General features: G+C 40.4%; 1 protein-coding gene across 4 annotated transcripts in view; it reads right to left on the minus strand.

Annotated features, from left to right (window-relative positions):
• Window positions 1-24,182, minus strand: part of LOC124621447 (inversin-like) — a 100,205-nt gene that overhangs the window by 9,120 nt on the left and 66,903 nt on the right. The gene's annotated exons all lie outside the window — the stretch shown is intronic.

Below are 24,182 nucleotides of genomic sequence, written 5' to 3' on the forward strand. Positions count from 1 at the left end.
ATGGTAGCAGTTACAGAATCTTTTGTTTCCAGAGGTGCAGGCAACTGAAGGGGTTTGCCTGTCGAAGCAAACAGTGTCTCGTCGAATCCTGGACATGCCAGCGGATTTAGACACACAGCTCAGGAAAAAGGCGGAGAGCTTCGTTGCGTTTTCACTAGCGCTTGACGAAAGCACCGACATATCGGACTGTGCTCAGCTTGCAGTCTTGGTGCGTGGTGTCGACATGGAGCTGCAAGTAACTGAAGAACTCTTGGATGTGGTACCACTCGATTACACCGCAACAGGACGTGACATTTTTGAAGCTGTTTGTGAATCAGTAGACAATATGAATTTGCCGTGGGATAAGCACCATTCTGTAGCGACGGACGGTGCACCACAAATGATCCTCCACCAAGGTTTTGCTTCTCGTTTGAAAAATAAACACAGGGACGAATTCGGGAAAGACATTTTGACTCTTCATTGTTTTATTCACCAAGAGGCACTGTGTGCTGAAACAGTGGAGCTAGGTGGCGTAATGAAAGATGTCGTGGAGTGCGTGAATTTTGGGCGGCGTCACGGTATGAATCGTTGCCAATACAAAGGATTCCTGAAAGATATGGAAGCGGAGTATAGGGATACACCTTACCACAGTACAGTTCGTTGGCTGAGTCGGGGAAAAGTTCTTGATGTTTTCTTTGACATTCGTGAGGAAATATCCCTTTTTCTCGAAATGAAAGGAGAAGAAATGCGTTGTCTGAAAGATATAAAATGGATATCAGACCTGCCTTTCCTGGCTGACACAACTATGCATCTGAATAATTTAAATCTGTAATTGCAGGGCAAAGGGCAGCTAATCGTTGACATGCACGACCAGATCAAAGCTTTCATGGAAAAGTTACGTTTATTTGAGAGGCAGATGAGTAATGGACATTTAACGTTCTTCAATCGTCTTGCTTCTTTAAAACTACCTGAAGGTACTACTTTCGGCGATTACTAAGCAAAGTTAAAGCAGCTCATCACGTCGTTTGAAACACGATTCCGAGACCTCACTAGTTTGGAAATGGAACTTAAGGTGTTCGGCATTCCTTTTTCAGTTTCTCCCCAAAGACTTGTCATCGTCACTTCAATTGGAGATTATTGATTTGCAAAATTAACTTTGTTAAAAGAGCGGTACTACAACACGTTGGATTTGTGTGTGTGTGTGTGTGTGTGTGTGTGTGTGTGTGTGTGTGTGGTTTGCGGTTTTCGGGCTCATTTGTCACGATGGTACCGTTCATAACAGCAAAAAACATTTCCCGAGCTGCACAACAATGCCGCTCAGGTCACGTGCATGTTTGGATCTACGTATTGTTGTGAGCAGCTTTTCTCAGCGATGAAAAGAGCAAAAAGTAAGGAACGATCGTTTCTTCAGTATGCAACAATGAAGGCCATCCTCCGCATTAACGCTGCGAACACTTTGACGCCTGATATTTCCGATCTTGTAATGAGAAGAAAATGTCAAGCTACAGAGGCCCAATAAATTTAGTATGCAATTTCTTGAAAAACAGTTGTTTCTTATTTATTTCCTGAACATTGTATTTCCTGGTGTAGCATGTCACCACGTCTTAGCAGCTAAGAGTATGAGGATGTCAATCTTGTCGGCACGTCAAAACGCTTTCCTTGCCGCTTGCCTCAGCCAGCCGTGCCAAGTGCCGGCGTGCCGGCCCACTTGACTGGTCACAGGGAGCGACACGGCTCCCTGGAGCAGGGAGCGCTCCGCGGCTCACAACCGACCCGATGAGCTAAACCTGGAGTTATGGTCAAAGGTGCTACTTCGTAAGAAAGCACGAGCTTTCATCTGCATCTACGTGATTACTCTGCTATTCACAAAAAAGTGCCTGGTAGAGGGTTCAATGAACCACCTTCAATACTGTCTCTCTACCGTTCCATTCTCGGACGGCACGCGGTAAAAACGAGCACTTAAAATTTTTCCGTGCGAGCCTTGATTTCTCTTATTTTATCGTGATGATCATTTTTCCCTATGTAGGTGGGTGCCAACAGAATCGGAGGAGAAAACTGGTGATTGAAATTTCATGAGAAGATCCCGCGGCAACGAAAAACGCCTTTGTTTTAATGATTGCCACTCCAATTCACATATCATGTCTGTAACACTATCTCCCCTATTTCGCGGCTGGCCGCGGTAGCCGTGCGGTTCTAGGCGCTGCAGTCTGGAACCGCGTGACCGCTGCGGTCGCAGGTTCGAATCCTGCCTCGGGCATGGCTGTGTGATGTCCTTAGGTTAGTTAGGTTTAAGTAGTTCTACGTTCTAGGGGACTGATGACCTTAGAAGTTAAGTCCCATAGTGCTCAGAGCCATTTGAACCAGCCTATTTCGCGATAATACAAAACGAGCTGCCCTTCTTTGTACTTTTTCGATGTCATCCGTCAGTCCCACCTGATGCGGATCCCACACCGTACAGAATAGAGCGGACAAGCGTAGTGTAAGCAGTCTCTTTGGTAGACCTGTTGCACCTTCTAAGTGTTCTGCCAATGAATCGCAGTCTTTGGTTTGCTCTACCCACAATATCTATGTGATCGTTCCAATTTAGGTTATTTGTAATTGTAATCCCTAAGCATTTAGTTGAATTTACAGCGCTCAGATTTGTGACACCGCGTAATAGAAATTTAGCTGATTTCTTTTAGTACTCATGTGAATAACTTCGCACTTTTCTTTATTCAGGGTCAATTGCCACTTTTCGCACCATACAGATATCTTATCTAAATCATTTTGCAAATCGTTTTGATCATCTGATGACTTTACAAGACGGTAAATGACAGCATCATCTGCAAACAATCTAAGACGGCTACTCAGATTGTCTCCTATGTTGTTAATATCGATCGCGAACAATACAGGGCCTATAGCACTTCCTTGGGGAACGCCGGATATTACTTCTGTTTTACTCGATGACTTTCCGTCTATTACTACGAACTGTGACCGTTCTGACAGGAAATCACGAATCCAGTCGCACAACTGAGGAGATACTCCGTAGGCACACAGTTTGGTTAGAAGATTGCTTGTGAGGAACGTTGTCGAAAGCCTTCTGGAAATCTAAAAATATGGAATCAATTTGACATCCCCTGTCGGCAGCACTTATTACTTCATGAGTATAAAGAGCTAGTTGTGTTTCACAAGAACGATATTTTCTGAATCCGTGCTCACTATATTTCAATAAATCGTTTTCTTCGAGGTACTTCATAATGTTCGAATACAGTATATGTTCTAAAACCCTACTGCAAATCGACCTTAGTGATATAGACCTGTAATTCAGCGGATTACTCCTACTTCCCTTTTTGGGTATTGTTGTGATTTGAGCAATTTTCCAGTCTTTAGGTACGTATCTTTCTGTGAGCGAGTGGTTGTATATAACTGCTAAATATGGAGCTATTTTATCAGCATACTTTATTAAGTGATTTAAGCTGCTTTCTTACACCGAGGATATCTACTTCTATGTTTCTCATCTTGGCAGTTGTTCTTGATTGGAATTCAGGAATATTTACTTCGACTGCTTTGGTGAAGGAGTTTCGGAAAACCGTGTTTAATAACTCTGCTTTAGTGGCACTGTCATCAGTGACTTCACCGTTGTTATCGCGCAGTGAAGGTATTGATTGTGTCTTGCCACTGGTGTGCTTTAATGTATGACCAGAATCTCTCTGGGTTTTCTGCCAGATTTCGATACAGAATTTCGTTGTGGAAATTATTACAAGCATCTCGCATTGCAGTACGCGCCATATTTCGAACTTCTGTAAAACTTTGCCAATCTTGGGGATTTTGCGTTCTTTTAAATTTGGCATGTTTTTTTCGTTGCTTCTGCAACAACGATCTGACCTGTTTTGTGTACCATAGGGGATCAGTACCATCACTTATTAATTTATGTGGTATATATCTCCCAACTGCTGTTGATACTATCTCTTTGAAAAATTCCACAACTTTTCTACACTTACATGATCAGATCGGAAGGAGTGAAGACTGTCTCTTAAAAAGGCGTTAAGAGCATTTTTATCAGCTTTTTTTAAATAGATATACTTTGCGTTTCTTTTTTATGGTTGTAGGTGTTACGGTATTCAGCCTAGCAGCAACTGCCTTGTGGTCGCTAATCCCTGTATTCGTCACAACACTCACTATTTGTCCAGGATTATTTGTTGCTAAAAGGTCAAGTATGTTTTCGCGACCATTTACGCTTCGAGTGGTCTCATGAACTAATTGTTAGAAATAATTTTCTGAGAAAGCATTCAGTACAATTTCGGATGATGATTTATGCCTGCCACCGGCCTTAAAACGTATAATTTTTCCAGCATATCGAGGGTAGATTGAGGTCACCACCGACTATAATTGTATGCGCGGAGTACTTATTTGAAATGAGACTCAAGCTTTCTTTGAACTGTTCAGCAACTATGACTTCTGAGTCGGGGGGGGGGGGGGGGGGGGGGGAGGGGGGGGGGGGGGTGTGTGTGTCGTAAAACGACCCAATTAATAGTTTAGTCCGATTGTCCACCCATACTATTTCACATGAACTATCTATCTACTTTAATTTCGCTACAAGGCAAACTACCTGTGACAGCAATAAATACCCCACCACCAACTGTATTTAATCTATCCTTTCTGAACATTGTTAGATCGTTTGAAAAAATTTCGGCTGAACTTATTTCCGGCTTTAGCCAGCTCTCTGTACCTACAACTATTTGAGCTTCAGTGCTTTCTATTAGGGCTTGGAGCTCTGGTTCTTTCCCAACACAGCTACGACAATTTACAACTACAATACCAATCGTTTCTACAACTACCTTACTGTCTTTTACCTGCCCACTTTCTGACGGACGCCCCTTCTGTGGTTCCCTGAGACCCTCTAACCTAAAAAACCGCCCAGTCCCTTCCACACAGCCCCCGCTACCCGTGTAGCAGCCTCCTATGTGTAGTGGACTCCTGACCTATAAAGCGGAACCCGGAAACCGATCACCCGATGGCGCAAGTCAAGGAATCTGCAGCCTACACGGTCACAGAACCGCCTGAGCCTCTGATTCAGACCCTCCACTCGGCTCTGCACCAAAGGACCACAGTCGGTTCTATCGACAATGCTGCGGATGGTGAGCTCCACCTTAATCTCGGAAGCAAGACTGGCAGTCTTTACCATTTCCGCTAGCCGCCCAAAATCAGAATCTGCTCCGATCCAAAGCCACGCACGTAATTGGTACCGACATGAGCCACCACCTGCAGTTGGCTGCACCCTGTACTCTTCACGGCATCCGGAAGCACCCTTTCCACATCCAGAATGACTCCCCCCGGAATGCACACACAGTGCACACTGGCTTCCTTCCCCTCCTTGAGACCCTCTAACCTAAAAAACTGGCAGAAGTAAAGCTGTGAGGACGGGGCGTGAGTCGTGCGTTGGTAGCTCAGTTGGTAGAGCACTTGCCCGCGAAAGGCAAAGGTCCCGAGTTCGAGTCTCGGTCCGGCACACAGTTAATCTGCCAGGAAGTTTCATGCTATCGTATGATTGTCATTATTTTCATAAAACGCCGATTTTTTATCAGTTAGCTGCGTTTGTAACGACTCATATTCGATTGTCAACATACTTAGTTGTGGGTCTAATCTATGCGAATGGCAGACGAGTAATGATCTAAGATTGCCACTCTCGTTTCAGAACGTGGAAAATTTGTTTCCCTATTACATGCACGGACTAGACGCGCTGTTAATACGTCTAATAAGCACAGTTACAGTGGTGCAAAATTGCAACACTCCAAAATAATTAATGTAGATTAATGAAATTTCGGCAATCATTTTTATAGTTAACATATTGAAGTGATTAACATTGCAAAATCACGCGTTAATGTAAGCGTGAGATAACCCATTGCAAATGTGAAATGCTCCTAAGGGGTCCCATTACGCGCCTAACGTTGGAGCTCTCAACTACCAGCAAACCCACCCTCTGTGAATGCCCAGACCTTTCGGGCCGAGAAGCTTCCTCTGGAACGGGGGTGGCAGACTGCATCCGGATCAGAGACATCGTCAGCCACAGATAACGCCCGAAACCTGTTCGTCAAACGAGCCGGGGAGGCCCCTACGATCGGCCCCACGAAAGTTTTTCGCTGCCTGTCAGACTCTGGAATGATCTCCCACTCGACCATGGGTGAGGGGTCAAACTCAGTGCAGGCAATACCCGGGGAGGCACAGCTTTCGTGGTTATCCCACGCATCCTAATTGAAAATCTGTACGTCAGTCTCGTGATTCGACCTGTTCTGCTGCCATTCATGAACAGCATTCCAGGGAATGTTTTCCAACAGGATAACGCTTGCCCACATACTGCTGTCGTAAGCCAAGATTCTCTTACACACGGTCCAAATGTTGCTGCTTTGGTCTGCTCGATCTGTCTCCAATCAAGCATTTATGGGGCATCCTCGGGCAACTCCAGCCTCATCCACAAACAGCATTAACAGTCCCTGTGCTTACCGACAATGTGCAACAGGCATGGAACGTCATCCCACAATCTGACATCCAGCACCTGTACAGCAAATTGTATTCACGTTTGTATGCTTGGATTCAAAATTTTGTCGGTCTCACCGGTTATTCACATACCAGCATTTCACATTTGCAATGGGTTATCTCACGCTTACATTAACGCGTGATTTTGCAATGTTAATCACTTCAATATGTTAACTATGAAAATGATTGCCGAAATTTCATTATCTACATTAATTATTTTTTAGTGTTGCAATTTTACACCACTGTAACTGTGCTTATTAGACGTATTAACAGCGCGTCTAGTCCGTGCGTGTAATAGGGAAACAAATTTTCTACGTTCTGAAATGAGAGTGGCAATCTTAGATCATTACTCGTCTGCCATTCGCATAGATTAGACCCACAACTAAGTATGTTGACAATCGAATATGAGTCGTTACAAACGCAGCTAACTGATAAAAAATCGGCATTTTATGAAAATAATGACAATCATACGATAGCATGAAACTTCCTGGCTGATTAAAACTGTGTGCTGGACCGAGAACCGAACTCGGGACCTTTGCCTTTCGCGGGCAAGTGCTCTACCAACTGAGCTACCAACGCACGACTCACGCCCCGTCCTCACAGCTTTACTTCTGCCAGTAAACTGTGAGGGTGGGACGTGAATCGTACTTGGGTAGCTCAGTTGGTAGAGCACTTGCCCGCGAAAGGCAAAGGTCCCGAGTTCGAGTCTCGGTCCGGCACACAGTTTTAATCTGCAAGGAAGTTTCATATCAGCGCACACTCCGCTGCAGACCGAAAATCTCATTCTGGATACGATAGCATATTGGGACCTAATGTTTACTAACACACACGATTATTTATACTGACATTTCGAGGGGCCGAGTTTTGCTAAAAAGTTATGCTTACTTATTACATCTGACCAGCTAACGTCACTAGTCAACAAATACAAGCTTCGGTGGCTGCTGAACTGCCCTTCGCACGCTTTTCTTGGATTTTTATATAATGCTAATTATGCTTTCGCAATCACAAAACAAAACGCGTGTATGGTTCTAATAATGCTGAAGGAGCACCAACCCAACAAAGAAATCATTGTTGGCATTCACTGTCTTGTTTAGTAACCACGAAAAAATTTCGATAGTAAGGAAAAAACCAGGAACTGTGTAGAATGAAACGTAATTCTCGAAGCCGTCTGTTCGCTAACTGTTAATGAGTTCTTTTATTTCTTATTTTTCAACAATGACACCAAAACGCCATTTCGTGCGTATCTAAACTTCCGAGTTTTCATTTGCTGCCACATCCGTCTGGCCAAACTGACTTCACACCAATTCGTAGCGAGACGTAGGGAGACGCACCTGCCCCAGGATGACTGGGTGTTGTTGTGTTGTCGTCTTCATCATCATCATCATCATCATCATCATCATCATCCTCATCAATCCCCATTACGGTCGGACGGAGGCAACGACAAACCACCTCCATTAGGACCTTGTCTCGTGCGGCGGTGCGGGTCTCCCGCATCGTTCCCCTATCCTCTGTGAAGAAGCATGGGACATCATCATCATCTAAGGTCTTCACACAAATATGTCGACTGTAATGTTGATGCACTTTTGCAACCACGTTATGGAGACATGGAAACTGTACCTACAGAAAGCGATGTACACGTCCTTTAGTTTTAATGTAAAAAGATTTGTCTTTGAAATGTGAATTACATTGCGAATTAATCGGTTACGTTTGCATGTGCTCAGGAGCACTTTCAAATGGAACAGCGAACGGTCTCGATTGCAGATGTGCGATTGGCAGTGTCCTGCAAACGTTTATTGTCAGAATGTACCATTTCTGTGGCTCAATTTTCGTTCTAAATTCATCCCCATCAAGTCAGAAAGAAGTTGTATCTAACTTTGCAGTGTCTTACTGTGAGCAGTGTGCATGAAGTCCACTTAAAATACGAGGCCCGCAATCTATTCCGGATGTTCTAATTTTTGTTAATGCACTCTTTCCTTCATAAATATCGAGTTTTAAAATGATAATCGTTCCAGGCATTCCCCTTGACCTAACCAATGTACTTAGCAGAAATATTTGTCCTCATGCTCTTCATTGAGTTACATTGACAACTGTTGTAAGTGACAGTGGACTAATATGTGCGACTTCAAAACTTTTACTATACGTACCACCAGTTTCTTTATGGTCTCTTTGCCTGAAAATTTAGCGCAAAGTGGTTCTTGATGTAGAGAACAACGAATCCCATCTGTCGATCAGTGTTAATATCGTCAACCGAATCTTTAAATTCTTTCTGCATGCTAGAGTAATGTCAGTTAACTGCAAATTCATACACCACCCGTCGCTTATGCGACTGCTTAATATATAATGAGAATTCTCATCACGCGCTTCCATCGTTCTCATTCTTTTTAAAAGGCTTGTGATGATAGATCGCTACACGCACTTTTTTTGTGTGAGCATCCACTGGCCCTGGAATGTCCATACCCGAACAAATAGCAAAGGGTAAACAGTGCTAACACCACGAATCTGTCAAAGAATATAGCCAATCGAAAGATGTCACACTGGAGTACTAAACAAAATGTCATGCTGTAACAGATACTTCTGACAAGGGCCGAAACAGGCAGAGCCTTGGCGAGCAGACTGAGCACACGTGAAGTTTGGCACACCGTGGCCGGCCCTGATTTACACATGTAATATTGAAAACATGAAAATTGCGATTAAACATACGATGTATATAGGAAAAAGTGAAAATATGGATGATGAGTGAACAATGAAAGCTGACGATGATAATTACATTATAACTGCTTTCCCTTTAGGTCTCTACTGAACTGTTCCACTACAGTGCAACAATATGGGTTATACAGATGTGAAGAAGTTACAGCTCAGCTGGTAAGTTGGTAGATTACGGAGAAAAACATCGATTCTCTCAATTACAATACTGCAACTGATGGTAAAACATTCAAATTAAGTAATAAGAAAAATTTAGCATTCCTCTAAAATGGCTAGAGAATAATAACTGCATACATTTTGCCTATGTTCATTTTCACAACTTCAATTAGCTAATAATACTATTCCTTGGTACAGAGAATATAAGTTTGTGTTTCGATATTTTACACAGTTTACAGTGCATCACAGATACTCACATACTGTAACATCAGTTTCTCAGCAGTAGTCAAGAACATGAATCTTTACAGTGCCTACCTTATCACATTAGGTGTGCTACGAGTCAGGACTGCTGCCAGAGCCGCAGCAATCATGTGTCTGTCACCCATGTCAGCAATATCTAACAGCCAGCGAATCCCTGTCAGCATTAATTCCTGCAGTGAATTATTTACACAAAAATGCACACACTTGTTACAAAGTGGAACTGACCTGCTTTTAAAAGAAAAATCTTCTAATGGATCGATGGCCTGGACTACTGTAACAGCTTCGTTAAGAGGTCTACTGCCTCAGACTGCACAAGTATTCTACAGGTCATGTTATTAAAGCCACAGAAAAACATTTTTTCGATCCAGAATGTTGTTCCCCGCAATACTGTCAAAAATATGATTATTATGAAGTCTGGATTGGCTGCTTTTGAGTATAAAACATACATGTAGAACTATCATCATTCTGCCATTTGTCCACTGTGGTTATAAGAAACCACTAAAGCCGGCGGGTAGAAGCACATCTTCAAAATAATCTGCAATAGCTTTAGCTATTTGCATGTAAACTGTGTGGAAATTTGTGTCCCTCATCTGACTTCATTGTTCATATGGAGTATTGGCAATTAGTCGTAAGATGGTAGTGGCAGCACATCCCCAGACTGCAGAAGATCCTTTCCCCTCGGTGTAGTGTCCAACTCAACTATTCCTACTATACAGCACAATAGCTACAACCATACATTTTAATGTAAGATCCAAAAACAACCTGTTTGAACTGTGGTGTCAAAAAGGCAGTTGTTCAAACTAAGGGGAAAAGCGGGGTTCATGATGTTTGAATTTGAATAACATGTTGCTGTATGACAAGCGTTGGCGACAGCTTGAATAACAGCTGGAGGAAAAACATGTTAAGTTGATCAGCATACTGATCACTTCTCTTTGTCCTAGCATCCTGGATTCTGACACCACTGAGCTGTATCAGTATTTCAGATCAGCCATTTTGAATTCTATATTTATCAAAAGTGATCTTTTATCACCAGCATGACAATGCTCCATTTTGGATTTCTAAATTTCCTATTAATTGATGCTTAATACAACACACCTACTGCCACAGCAACATCATAGTAGTGGATGAAAAGAACTTAAAAAAAAAAAAAAAAACTGTCTGCCATTTTACACACAGGGTAATTGCCCTGTCAGAGGCATGGAGAGGAGAGGGGTGGGAAAATCTGTCAATGACATCATTGATGATGTCCTAGGTGACCAACTCAACGCCAGAAAACCCCAGTCTCCCTCCTGCTGAAGTTCCATAGCACTGATGGTGGTGACATCATGTGATTCTTCAAAGAGGACCAAGGTTGTATGGTCTGATAGCTTATGACACAATTCTTTTGGCTTGTCGTTTTTGGTCCATAACCTGTATTTTGGGGATATTTTTAAGGCTGTTTTAACAGAAACATTATGCTGATGCTCTTGTCCTGTCTTGGGGATCTGTTATTCTTCCCAAAATTAGGTTCTGCTGCCACCAATATTTTAGCGGTAGGAATGCTTCGTTGCGGGACTAGTGCTGCAGGCTTTCAGTTGCATTTACAGGTATAGGTTCATGTGCTCTTTTTAGCTATCCGAGTCTGGGTGCCAAAATTAGTCTTCTGTACATGCTTCTTCAATGCTGAGGCGAACCACATAATGGTGGGTGGCTGTTTGAACTCGGATGTCATCTTTACATCAGAGTACAACATGTGTTCGACGATATTAGTCTCCAGAATTTTCCTCTCTTCTGTGAATACAGGACTTTTTTCCTATAAACTGGACTGGAGCAACTGACACTCATGACTGAAGCAGTAAATTGAATAGCAGGTTTGTGGGTAATAGGCTTGCTAACATACTCTTCTATTAGTCTGGCAGTTAATAACTTGCTTAACTTGCTAGTTTACAATTACTATCAAGACTGTACTACTGCACAGCCACTTGATAGATTTACATTGACCTGTAAGTATTCTAAAACTTTATAGATGTAGAAAGGGGTCAATTTCTCGAACGAACCTTCTACACCTTTATCCACAGTAATTCATTATACATCACAGAACAGTGTCCATCACTATTTCAGCTTTATGTGTCATTCACAAATGTCTCAGGTGAACAAATCACACAACGCTGTTTGGGAGCTTGGGTGTTAATAGCTGATTATGGAAAAAATAATGATCGATGGATTTTTGAGGCATCTAACGTAGGTTAGAGACTTGAAGAAAACTCTATGAATGTTCCAGCTCCTGAAAACATTCCAGGACAGAATACACGTTATCCTCAGGTGCTGACTGATGGCGATGGTTTCACTCTTAAGACACACTTTATGTGCCTTTTCCACAGTGTCAACCTAAAAGTGACCCTCCAAAAGGAAAATTAAATGTAATGCTGGGTATTGCATTCTCGTGACCACTGCTGTCAGCGATCACGTACAGTGGCTACATTCCTGTCAAGTCTTCCTGCAATACTGTAGCAGAAACATCCAGCTTGTCGTAGTTCTACTGCACTAGCTCATTCGAACTCAGTGAAGTGTTGTTGAAATCATGTCACCTTAAAGGCATTCTTGACCAACATCAACTCATGTTGTCCATTCTCAAAGGTAACTGGGGTTGTTTTGGGGGAGGAGACCAGACAGCGAGGTCATTGGTCTCATCGTATTAGGGAAGGACGGGGAAGGAAGTCGGCCGTGCCCTTTCAAAGGAACCATCCCGGCATTTACCTGGAGCAATTTAGGGAAATCGCGGAAAACCTAAATCAGGATGGCCGGACGCGGGATTGAACTGTCGTCCTCCCGAATGCGAGTCCCTCAAAGTTAACTAATGCTCACAGTATTTAAAGAAAACCTTATTTGCATCCTCATATTGGCGCGAAATCTGAATAGGCTTCATGTTCAAATGTAGAAACACACCTAGCAACTTCCATTTACGTCTCACAATTCCTCCTTGGTGTTGCGACTTTCTTTCCATCAGTGTAGTTACTGTGTGACATATGAGCCAGAACAGGAAAATATCATGAGACTGTCAGGACAAGCACTTTACCTAGTGTGATATTGAGGTGGTGCGGCAGTAAATGCAGATTGCAGCTAATGGGCGGCATCATCGCAGAGAACGGTGCAGTACAACAGCAAAACAGCCTGGCGGACAAACGCGTCAGGCAGGGCAGAAATCTCTGGTATGCCGTGGTTACTGGGGCTCTTTCTCCGTATTGTCGAAGTGGGGAACACATTATCACGGTGAGAAATGGTTTTACATTAACTTCAGAACCACCTGCGATTATTTTATTTCAACTTGGAATTTTGTTAGAAAAATTGTAAATAGAACACGAATTAGTGTGGATCAATAGCCTCTAAAGACAGCCATTTACATTACATCATCTAAACTTTCTATTCAATCTCTTAGTCGAAATTTGAATTGATCCTTTGTAAATGTAATCAATAGAAGAAAAAATGACCCTACATATTCTTATCTTGTAACGTCACTTCACCCTTTAAGATAAGAGAGCACACGTTCTGAATACTATTAAACTTTAAACTGCTAATAATACTTTGTCGCCAGTAAGCATTACCACACGCTGTTTTGTGAATAAAGCTTTCACATTGCAGACAATAAACTGAAATGCTTGTCATACAGACAAATATGCCACATGATGTGTGTGTCTACACCACGACTACAGTGCAGGGCATCATGCCTCTACTATTTATTTATTTATTTATTTTTGTGGTTTTAGGGCGCACAACTACAATGGTCATTAGCGCCCAAAAATCTACTATTTAAAATGTATTTAGTTTAGACTGGAAATAGTAATGTCACTGATTTCTACTGCAAAAGTTACTTCTGTATGTTAGCTATGTATCCTACGCAACAACATATAACCTGAGGTGCACCAGAATAGGCTTTTTCAGATCAGGTTTGACGAATGGGTTAGTTAAATTTGAATCATTATAATAATTATGACCAATAATGAAAATGGTGCTAGTTGACAGTTGTGTAGTGAGTCAGAGTAACATGTGATATTATCAATTTTTTTAATTGAAGCTTCTGCAAAAACGTTTCTAAAATATGTAGTTCTTTCGTGTGCATCAAGAACACAAGCACTGTTGTGAAACTGCAACGGCACTGTGAGGTATTCAGCTGCCTCAATGTGGGCAGCACCAGTATACGTCATATGTATGGATGGGGGGCACGCATGGTGCACCGGCTGCAGCACAATTCCTGATGCCATAAGCCTGTGGACTGCTTTAAAGAGGCCATTTCTCAGATCAGGAAATGCAGGTTCGCAAGGGCTGTACACACCAAACAAACCATGAGATCCCTGAAATGCTTGCCACTTAGAACAAAACGGGGGTGGGAGAGAAGGGAGGCATGTGTGACTTTACAGAAAATACCACAGATGACGGATGCAGCATTACCCCATACTGACAAAATTAAAAAACATGTTTTCCGTTGCTTAATATCTCAGACGCAATGTGATACTCAGTTTCGGATGATAGTTGCCCGGATTTTACTAATTAGTGAGGGGGAAGGAGTTTCAGGGAAATCAATAGTTCTCATAAAGTTTGTTCGGGAAAATTTAATTTTTTTCAAAAACATCACCTAAAGCTATCCTCACCCTCAGGAGACTATGTAGTGCCATTTCATGGATCAAAACCAACACTTAACGATTACACAGTGAACAGGAGTTAATGCTAGTTGTAAATACACCACTGATTTTCCCTTAACATTGATTTTAAATCACAGAGAACACAAACTGAATGAAAACTCTAACAGGCATGATATTTATTACAACAGTATTACACAGATGCAACCTGGAAATTATGGAGAACACTGTACTGTATTCAACACAACTCTTCAACACTCCACCACTGCTGTTGTTCACATCCACACACTTCATTGCATTCATCTGCCATGGCTGCCAAATGCCAACTGAAAATTTACTAGTACAGAAATAATGGCTCTGTTCGGTCCTTTGTCAATTGCTGATCATCTAAAAAGCAATTTGTCCAATGTAAGAGAACCATTAGCAAGAAGTATGGTCCATCAATTTTTAGAGCTACAACGGATGTCTGAGATTTAAGGCATTTTTACTGTTTTTGTATCTTGATGATAAAGCTACAATAAGTGTTCAAAGAGAGCAAGATGAATTTGCTGCAATCAGGAACTTTTGGCAAACCATAAATCATAGACTTGGGAAATATTACATACCAAACAAAAATTTTATGATACATGAAAAGTTAGTTCCATTCTGTGGACAGTGTGCATTTAGGTAGTATACGAGTTCAAAACTTCGTAATTACAGAATAAAAATTTTGTACACAGGGTGTTACAAAAAGGTACGGCCAAACTTTCAGGAAACATTCCTCACACACAAAGAAAGAAAATATGTTATGTGGATATGTGTCCGGAAACGCTTACTTTCCATGTTAGAGCTCATTTTATTACTTCTCTTCAAATAACATTAATCATGGAATGGAAACACACAGCAACAGAATGTACCAGCGTGACTTCAAACACTTTGTTACAGGAAATGTTCAAAATGTCCTTCGTTAGCGAGGATACATGCATCCACCCTCCGTCGCATGGAATCCCTGATGCTCTGATGCAGCCCTGCAGAATGGCGTACTGTATCACAGCCGTCCACAATACGAGCGCAAAGAGTCTCTACATTTGGTACTGGAGCTGCGTAGACAAGAGCTTTCAAATGCCCCCATAAATGAAAGTCAAGAGGGTTGAGGTCAGGAGAGCGTGGATGCCATGGAATTGGTCCGCCTCAACCAATCCATCGGTCACCGAATCTGTTGTTCAGAAGCGTACGAACACTTAGACTGAAATGTGCAGGAGCTCCATCGTGCATAAACCACATGTTGTGTCGTACTTGTAAAGGCACATGTTCTAGCAGCACAGCTAGAGTATCCCGTATGAAATCATGACAACATGCTCCATTGAGCGTAGGGGGAAGAAACTAAAATGAGCTCTAACATGGAAATTAGGCGTTTCCGGACACATGTCCATATAACATCTTTTCTTTATTTGTGTGCGAGGAATGTTTCCTGAAAGTTTGGCCGTACCTTATTGTAACACCCTGTGTATGCGACTCTAAAAATTTCCACACACTCAAAAGGCATACCTTGGAAAAGAAGGAAATGAATGCGGTGAAAATGTTGGTTTCAATGTTGTCACCTATCTTACAACAGACTGTTTCACTAGTTGCTGAAATACGACAACAGGTATTTCTTCACATACATGGGTCTCTCAGATTTCCTACTAGAACATGGGCTGACACTTGTAGGGGCTTCTCAACAAAATAAAGCATTTGTACCTAGAGAATGTTTGCCAAAGAAAAGCTGGGAGGAATGAACTACAGAATTTGTTTCTACACACGATCACACTCTACTGTCACCCACTAAAATAGTGGGGGGAAAGTGTAGTGCTACTTTTCACAATACATCATACATTCAATATATCGAGATGCTTCTAAGTATGATGGAAAAAAGTACCGTAGAGAGATGAAAAGTGGGGTGTATTCACTGGATCTGATGGCTCATTGTTCATAAATTCAGCTGTTTGTTAGGTTGCACTGTATGTGGTATTTTTGAATAAAAAATTGACACATGATGTAAAAGAAATTAAATCTAAGCTTCAAATCTTTCTTGATGAACTCACTGAAGATATGGTTCACACACATATAAAAATAAGGCTAGAACTAGAGCTTCAGAAACCTGTTCTTCACTGTATGGAAATTGTTGTGCATGAGCCTCAAGACACCAGTCAAACTGTAGAAGAAAAAAATTCCAGCAAAGTAGTAGTATTGTTATAAGTGCAATCTTTAAAACAAAGAATGCAGAAAATTGTGTGTATCAACAACAGAAGAAACATATGTGGTGAGTATTTAACCTCTGCAATGAAGTGCAATGATGGCTGTCTGTGAAAACAACACACAAAAACAAAACTTTTTCAAGAATATCATCAACATAATATAAAAATACAACAGATATACAGTATTTTCCCAGGATTTATCAATTTTAGAAAAATAAATAAAAATTTGTTTGCTTATCTGTATTAAATATTTAAATTCATGTTAATAAAATCTTGCTAAAGTAGTGCTAACTCAAATTTTCATTTTCATCTTAGTGAAAATATAACATTATGAAGAAAAAAATACAAGTCTCACTGAGTCAGGTCACGTGTCTACTGTGATAAAATAGGATGGGTGTTCTAGGGTTAATCTGAATCATCGCTGCATGTCAAGCTGCTCACTACAATCCGGATGTAGTACATGAAGTAGAATGAGTAGTTCTATTAATCACTCCTCTCTTCCGTTAATAGTATTGTAGCACAATACTTCACTTCTTGAAGTACTTCCAGCTCAATAATACTACTTACAACTGATTGGAAAATGTGGTGTGACGCTGGTAACGGAGGAAATGTTCTGGATAATTTCTGAGCTGTTGACAGAACTGGTGAAATTATCAGAGTATGGACAATCCACATTCAAAGGCTGTATCCATAACTTTTTCTTTAACCACATTTGTGGCATGAACGAACTCCTATTACTGTTGATGCAGAGAATATCATTTTTGCTTCACACAGCTGCAAATAATGCACTTAAATAGCTATCTAACAGCTGCAAGGTGAAGGTTTCTGGCACAAAGCAAGATGATCAAGATATATCTGCAGAGTAAATAATATAACAGGCTTCCAACAAGCGGCAAGATGTTATGTGTCATCAGCAAGCAACGAGGTGCTAGCAGTGAGGCTGCAGTGTAAACACACCTTAAGTAAAACAAGAAACAAATTTTCCATATGTCTATGAACTGCAGAGCTGTATATTATAGGGAAAAAGTAGGACATTAATTTTTAATTCACATAAATTACTTTCACAATCAGTAGATTAGTAAATTAAGGTTATTCAGGTGCCTCAACTATTCCGCAAGATGAAGCTATTCCAGTTTCAGCTTAAAATATACCACCTCTACCCCCCCCCCCCCCCCCCCAAAAAAAAAAAAAACAATAACCGGTGCAAAATACCCATTTTTGCCCCATCTCTACAAAATGGGGCACTCATTTAAATGAATGGAAAAAAAACCTCAAAAATGAGATAGTAGTTTTATTCTAGTGCAATAGCTATATGAAAACATTGAGAAATTCTTGAGAGTACTACCAATGGATACCATTTTGACAAATCATTTTAAATTTTCAAAATACTACATTAATATACGCAAAGTTCTCAATAAATGGTTGTAACAAAAAACAAAAACATGTTATTAAGAATCGATATTGCAGGTAAAGTATGTGTCTTCTTCCTGAGCACTGGAATGTTCTTCATGCCACAGCCACAACAAGATAGACACTGGGTCTGAATGTAGCCTATTACACAACATGCATGCTTCATCCCCTTTGCCAGATGAAGTCTAAGACTCATGTTTTTCTCCATTTTCTTTAACTTTTTAAATGGGTCTAGTTTTCCCAAATGTCATTTTCCCCATCTTCGCATTTTTTGTTTTCCGCATAAAAATTTTTCATTTTAATTTTTTCTTTTCCTCTTTCTATTTCCTGCTTTTTCTTCAGAACTCAAATATTTTTTATGTGGAGAGGAAACTAGTATCAACGTTTTACCATTCTGGTAATTTTCTTTGCTTTTTCTACCAAGTTAATCTTTGGAGGTGGCATTAGAATCTTTGGTGACACAGAGAATGATGATCACATAACAGAAGTTATAGAAACTGTAAAAAACTCATCATCAGCTACTGATATTTACTCTGGTGCTTATCCCAACCATCATATCATTGTTCCAATTTGGTGCACTCTTGAATTTGATAGAACCTTCGTATAAAGTACAGGATTACAGCAATCTATTATTTTGTGAATATGATTGTTTTGCCTGTACTTGATCCACATTCAACCAAATCATTCGGTCCACGCCCTGAAAATTAATTAATGGTTTCTATACTTCAATCCTATCCCCTTTCCTAATGTAGAGCTGGCCACAGAATGACGAAGTACACTTTTGCAGGATGTGCGCACCACAGGCAGACCAAAGACTCAGCTTTTAACTTGGCTTTGCTTCGTCCCACTCAGAAGTACTAATACAAAGTGACACTTCATTGAATACAGCAGTGGGGCATTTTCTTCTGTTTGGCAGAATACTTGTGTCAGTGCTTTTTACTCTTCATTATTTGTTCATGGTATGCAGGACATTTGCACAAAAAGAGGCAGTCTAATGATCTATCCTCACGAACACTTAAAAATAAATGGGAATGATAAAACAGAGGGATGAGAACTCTCACGTGAGTGGGAGGTACTGAAAATCTGCAATGAAGACCTTACAATGTAAACCAAAAAACATCTGTGTACTTTGATTGGGGGGGGGGGGGGGGTGGATCCATTGGAGCTTGGCTGGTTGTGTCCTAGTTTTCTCTGAAAATCATTTTGTCACCCTAGTTTACAGCAACACGTAGTGAAGTAACTCCTTCATCCGCCAGGCAAAACCAGGGGTAGTCTTTACCAATATTAAGTTATCGGCTTCCAGAGGTGATTTTTATATATAACCCTGTGTCAAAATAATTTTGATAGTACATTGTAAACGTCACTCTACAATTGTTAATGTCTTAATTCTGTTTACCTTTGCCAATTTAATTACCACTTAAGTTAGCCAATCAGACCATTCCGAGTGTAAATTCAAGCAGCCCACAATAGACAGTGTCACCAAATGTGCTATTCATGCGGTTTCCTAAAACCAAAAACAGAGTGATACAATGATACAAAAATTGGCCCTGGGGCAGTAGTCAGAATCAAACCCAAGCTACATGAGCAGTCTCATGTGCTATCATCTCTGCTATGAGAAAAACTGACATTAATTCTGATGACAGGGCACTTTAATTTGGGTGCACAATGGCCTGATTGACTAACTTCAATACTAATTAACTCTGAAATAGCACAACATGTCAATTTTTTCTTAACAATTATTTCTCAGCACAAGCTACCTTACAATGCCCTTACAAGCTTTTCGACTGTTTATAACCATCCTGTAGAACTGGATAGGGAAATTGACAAGTGCGTGATTCTACTAGTGAATGTTGGTAACATGAATATCTATGAAAGAACACAGAGAATCCATGATGTGCTTGCAATCTACGAACAGACGAAAGATACACAGAAAAACAGATCATCATATGGATTTATCAGTTATCGTGAGAAGTAAATAAGTGGTTAAAAGATAAAGACAATGTCTTGGTAAAAAGAAACAACAGACATAATTTAATATAAGAAGAATCGCACCAGTACTCCATGAAACAACCACTTGAAGATCACAGTAAATTTTGAAAATACAGTGGTATGTTTGGTACATTAATTCATACAAACAAAATTAATTTATAGTGCACTAGGTTGCTAAACATGTTTTTCTTTTACTATGATTAACATGCCTATACATTTGTGATATCTCTCTTGTGTTAGTCAAACTCAGAAGTAGTAACTACTTGTCAAACAAGGACCAGAATCCATAATATGCTTCACCACAAATACAGGTACTGTGACACTCATTTTGAATTACTGTATGAAGAATGTTAAGAGTAAATGAGGACGCAAACCTATCAGTATTCAAACACAAAGCTTCTCGCTAACTTGAACTTTACCGACTGCACTGCTGAATAATAGTTACACTACAAATATTCATTTTACAGATTGTAACACAGTTGTTTTGCTATATTAAGTGTGCTACAACATTTACATGTGCCGAGGATTAGGCAGAGTTGTGAACCATATTTTCAGCTTTAATGACTGACTGGAGCTTGTTAACCAGCAAAATGTAGATGACCTATGACAAGCCAGTATAAAAAAATGGGTACTTGCACGTTTGTTGATCATATTAATGCCTTGCAGGTATTGTTCTGAAAGAAGCATTCTGTACTTGTTTTGTCAATGTTGACCATTAACACACAATTTCTATAAGTGTGTCAACTGGTCAGTATGCATCTCAGTAATGCAACCAAATCCAATACTTTTGAATTTCCATTGGGTTGCATACATTCAATAACTACCACTGTTACCGGTAACGCTTACGTATTTCTAAATTAAGAATAACCTTACTCAAAATACAAGAATCACAAGAAAAGCCGAAGTTCAAAAGGAATAACACTCAGGTGATCACTAGGAGACAGTTATTATTTCTTGAACTTAAACTACTACTACAATTAGCCGAGCACTCTTTCCATTTAAAAAGGGGGAGAAATGCATTACAATTTGCACCAGTGAGGATTAGACTTTTAATGCAAAAACAATTTAGAACCTGTGGAGTGTTTTGCAGACGGAAGGCATCTCTATGGGGCAGGCAGAGCTCAGAGCCTGGGAAAGGCAATCTGCCTAGGAAATGGTAATCCAAAATATTACTCAGCGAGCTTGGAAGCTGTAAGGTGGCAGCCCCATCACCAAGCTTCACTTGCACAGCACTCTCGACACGGCCAGAGGATTCTATACCTACTGGCTCACATCAACGATTTTCCTCGTATAATGGATTCAGAGGAAGTGGACATAGGCTATGGAACAGGAATTCGCAAGGTGGAAACAAGAAACACTGTTTCACATTTGGGACAGTGAACATTTGTAGTCTTCATAAACCAGCTGCGGCAGCAACTTTGATATCTGCATTAAAAACATACAAGACAGACATTGTAGCTCTACAGGAAATTTGGTGGCTTCGAGAAGGGATACACATTGAGGATAACTGTCATTTTTTTATGGGGGAGATGAAAAACATCATGAATTTAGTACTGGTTTTGCTGTTACGAACTGGATTGTTAATCCGGTTAAGGAATTCCATCGTTTTAACAAAAAAATGCCTTACATAACAATCAAACACAAGTGGTGCGATATAACATTCGTAAATGTCCATGCACCCACTGAAAATTCAACTGAGGATGAGAAAGATGAGAAGAATACAAGAGAGTATTGAAAAGTATTCCAACAAGAAATATAAGACTTATCCTAAGGGACATTAATGGGGAAAAAAAGGTACAATGTTCATCCCCACAATAGGAATTAAACATAGCTAACACTCGACCACAAACGAAAATGGATTAAAAATGATCAACGTTGCACTATCAAAGAATATGAGAATTTGCTTGACGATGTTCCCTCACAAAGAAATACACAAAGGTATATGGTACTCTACAGATGGCAAAACAGTGAATCAGATTGACCATGTTATGAGCGATCAACATTGCACTTCATTTAAGAGAGATATCAGAACACACAGACAAGCTGAAATTGGCTCAGATCATTTTCTAGTGGTAGGAAAGACGAAAATCAGGGTGATTTGGAATCAACAACCAAAAGCCATACCAAAACCTAATTTAGACATCAAACAACTGAAGGACCTGTCTGTTAACTAAACCTATGTGATTGAAATAAATAAACGATTGAGAGCATTGCAAGAAGCTGAGGAGAAAAATAGTGTCGAGAAGGCTTGGGAAAGAATAAAGACTGTAGTAACAGATGCAGCAGAAAAAACACTGGGCAGGAAAAAGAAAATGAAGAAACAGAAATTGAGGACAGGAGAGAAGCCTTCAAGGCAGTTAAAAGAGAAACTGCAACAGTTCTATGAACAGAGAAAAGGAAATATCTAACGGTAGTCCTAGAATCTGTAGAAGTGGAAAGCAGGAACGTAAACTCAAAGAAGTTGTTTCAGTATACAAAGAAAAGTAAGGGAAGTTATCAAAGAGAAAACCTATTCATAAAAGATAAAAATCAAAATATGCTAACACAGCTGGACGATATCCTAGAAAGATGGAAATATTCCACAGAAATGTTAAATTGCCCTGATCCGCACATAACCTTCAATTATGCAAAGTCTGAGAGTGACAGCATTAATAATGACGAATGCAGAATCACAGAACAAGAACTAATCCATGTGATTCAAAAGCTGAAAAACAACAAGTCAGCAGGCAAGGACCAGATATCAGCAGAGATGTTAAAAGAGGGCGGAAGCAAACTACACAATGATATTTATAATCTTATCACAATGCTATGGAACACAAAAACACTGCCTGAAGATTGGAAAACTGCAATAATTTGTCCCATACACTAGAAAGGAAACAGAATTGAATGTGGAAATTACAGAGGAATCAGTTTGCTGAACATAACATACAAAATTCTGTCAATGATAATTCTGGAAAAACTTAAACCTCACGCAGAAAACATTATTCAAGATTACCAGGCTGGATTTCGAACAAACCGTTCCACAACTGATGATTTGTTACTATACGGCAGATCTTTGAGAAATACCGGGAATTTAACAAAAACACCCACTGTATCTTCATTGACTTCCAGCGAGCGTATGACAGCATCCACAGAAGTACTCTCCACAACACATTACAATAATTTAGTATACCCAGAAAATCATTCGGATGATACAACCGTGTGTGGATGGCTCCCAGGCAGAAGTGAACTTCAGAGGATCCATACCCGCCACCTTTCCAATTGAAACAGGCTTGCGACAAGGAGACACTCATGTGCCCCCTTCAACCTTGCATTAGAGGAAGTGGTTCAGGAGAGTAATGTACATCTATACAATGGTCTCAGATTCGAACACAGTGCAGTAAAAATCCTGGCATATGCAGATGATGTAGTGTTGCTGAGTGAAACTGAAAAACACCTAAAAGACATGTACAGATCTCTCAGGCACACTGCCAGCAAAATGGGGCTTTTGACTAACCAAGAGAAAGAATATATGGAAATAGGTCAAGTCATAAACCCAAATCCTGATTTTGAAATTGACCAACATTCTAAATTCAAAGAACGTTCTTCAGTTTAAATACCTTGGATCATGTTTCAACAGTAAAAATATCATAACAGTGTATATAAAAGAAAGAATAGCCTCTGGGTCAAGATGTCTGTACTCACTAAGCAACCCATTAAAAAATAAAGCTTTGTCAGTACCCACAAGGCTGAAGATATACAACACTATCATCTACCCTGCAGTACTGTACAGTTCAGAAAGCTGGACACTTACAAAAAAATGAAACAGAAAAACTGAATGTTTTCGAAAGGAAAGTATGACAAAAACCTGGGGACCTGTGTTGGAGAATGGTGTATGGAGCATTCGAAGGAACAATGAAATTTATCAGTTAATGAAGCAACCCACTATCATCCAGAAATTAAAAAGCAGGAGACTGCAATTGGATGGACCTGTGGCTAGAATGGAAAACTAAAGAATCACCAAGAAAGCATTTGAAGGAACTCTCCTGGCAACAAGACCATTGGGCCGACCTCGTACAAGGTGGAAAGATGACAGAGACGGAAATCACAGCATTAGGAATGTTCGCAGGGTGGAGAGAGACTGCGAGAGATAGAAGGCGATGTAAGCAGATTGTTGATGCAGCGTGTCGTCTACAGGGGTTGTGAGTGCTGAAAAGAAGAAGAAGAAGAAGAAGAAGAAGAAGAAAAGATAATGTTCTGCATGTAATTAAACAATACATACCAGGAACTGCCACGAGACATTGAAAACCTAACAAATTAAATGGGGAACAAAACTGGATTGAAAGACGTAGTTATGACTATA

This window comes from Schistocerca americana, chromosome 1, assembly GCF_021461395.2.
Source record: "Schistocerca americana isolate TAMUIC-IGC-003095 chromosome 1, iqSchAmer2.1, whole genome shotgun sequence".
Classification (NCBI taxonomy): domain Eukaryota; kingdom Metazoa; phylum Arthropoda; class Insecta; order Orthoptera; family Acrididae; genus Schistocerca; species Schistocerca americana.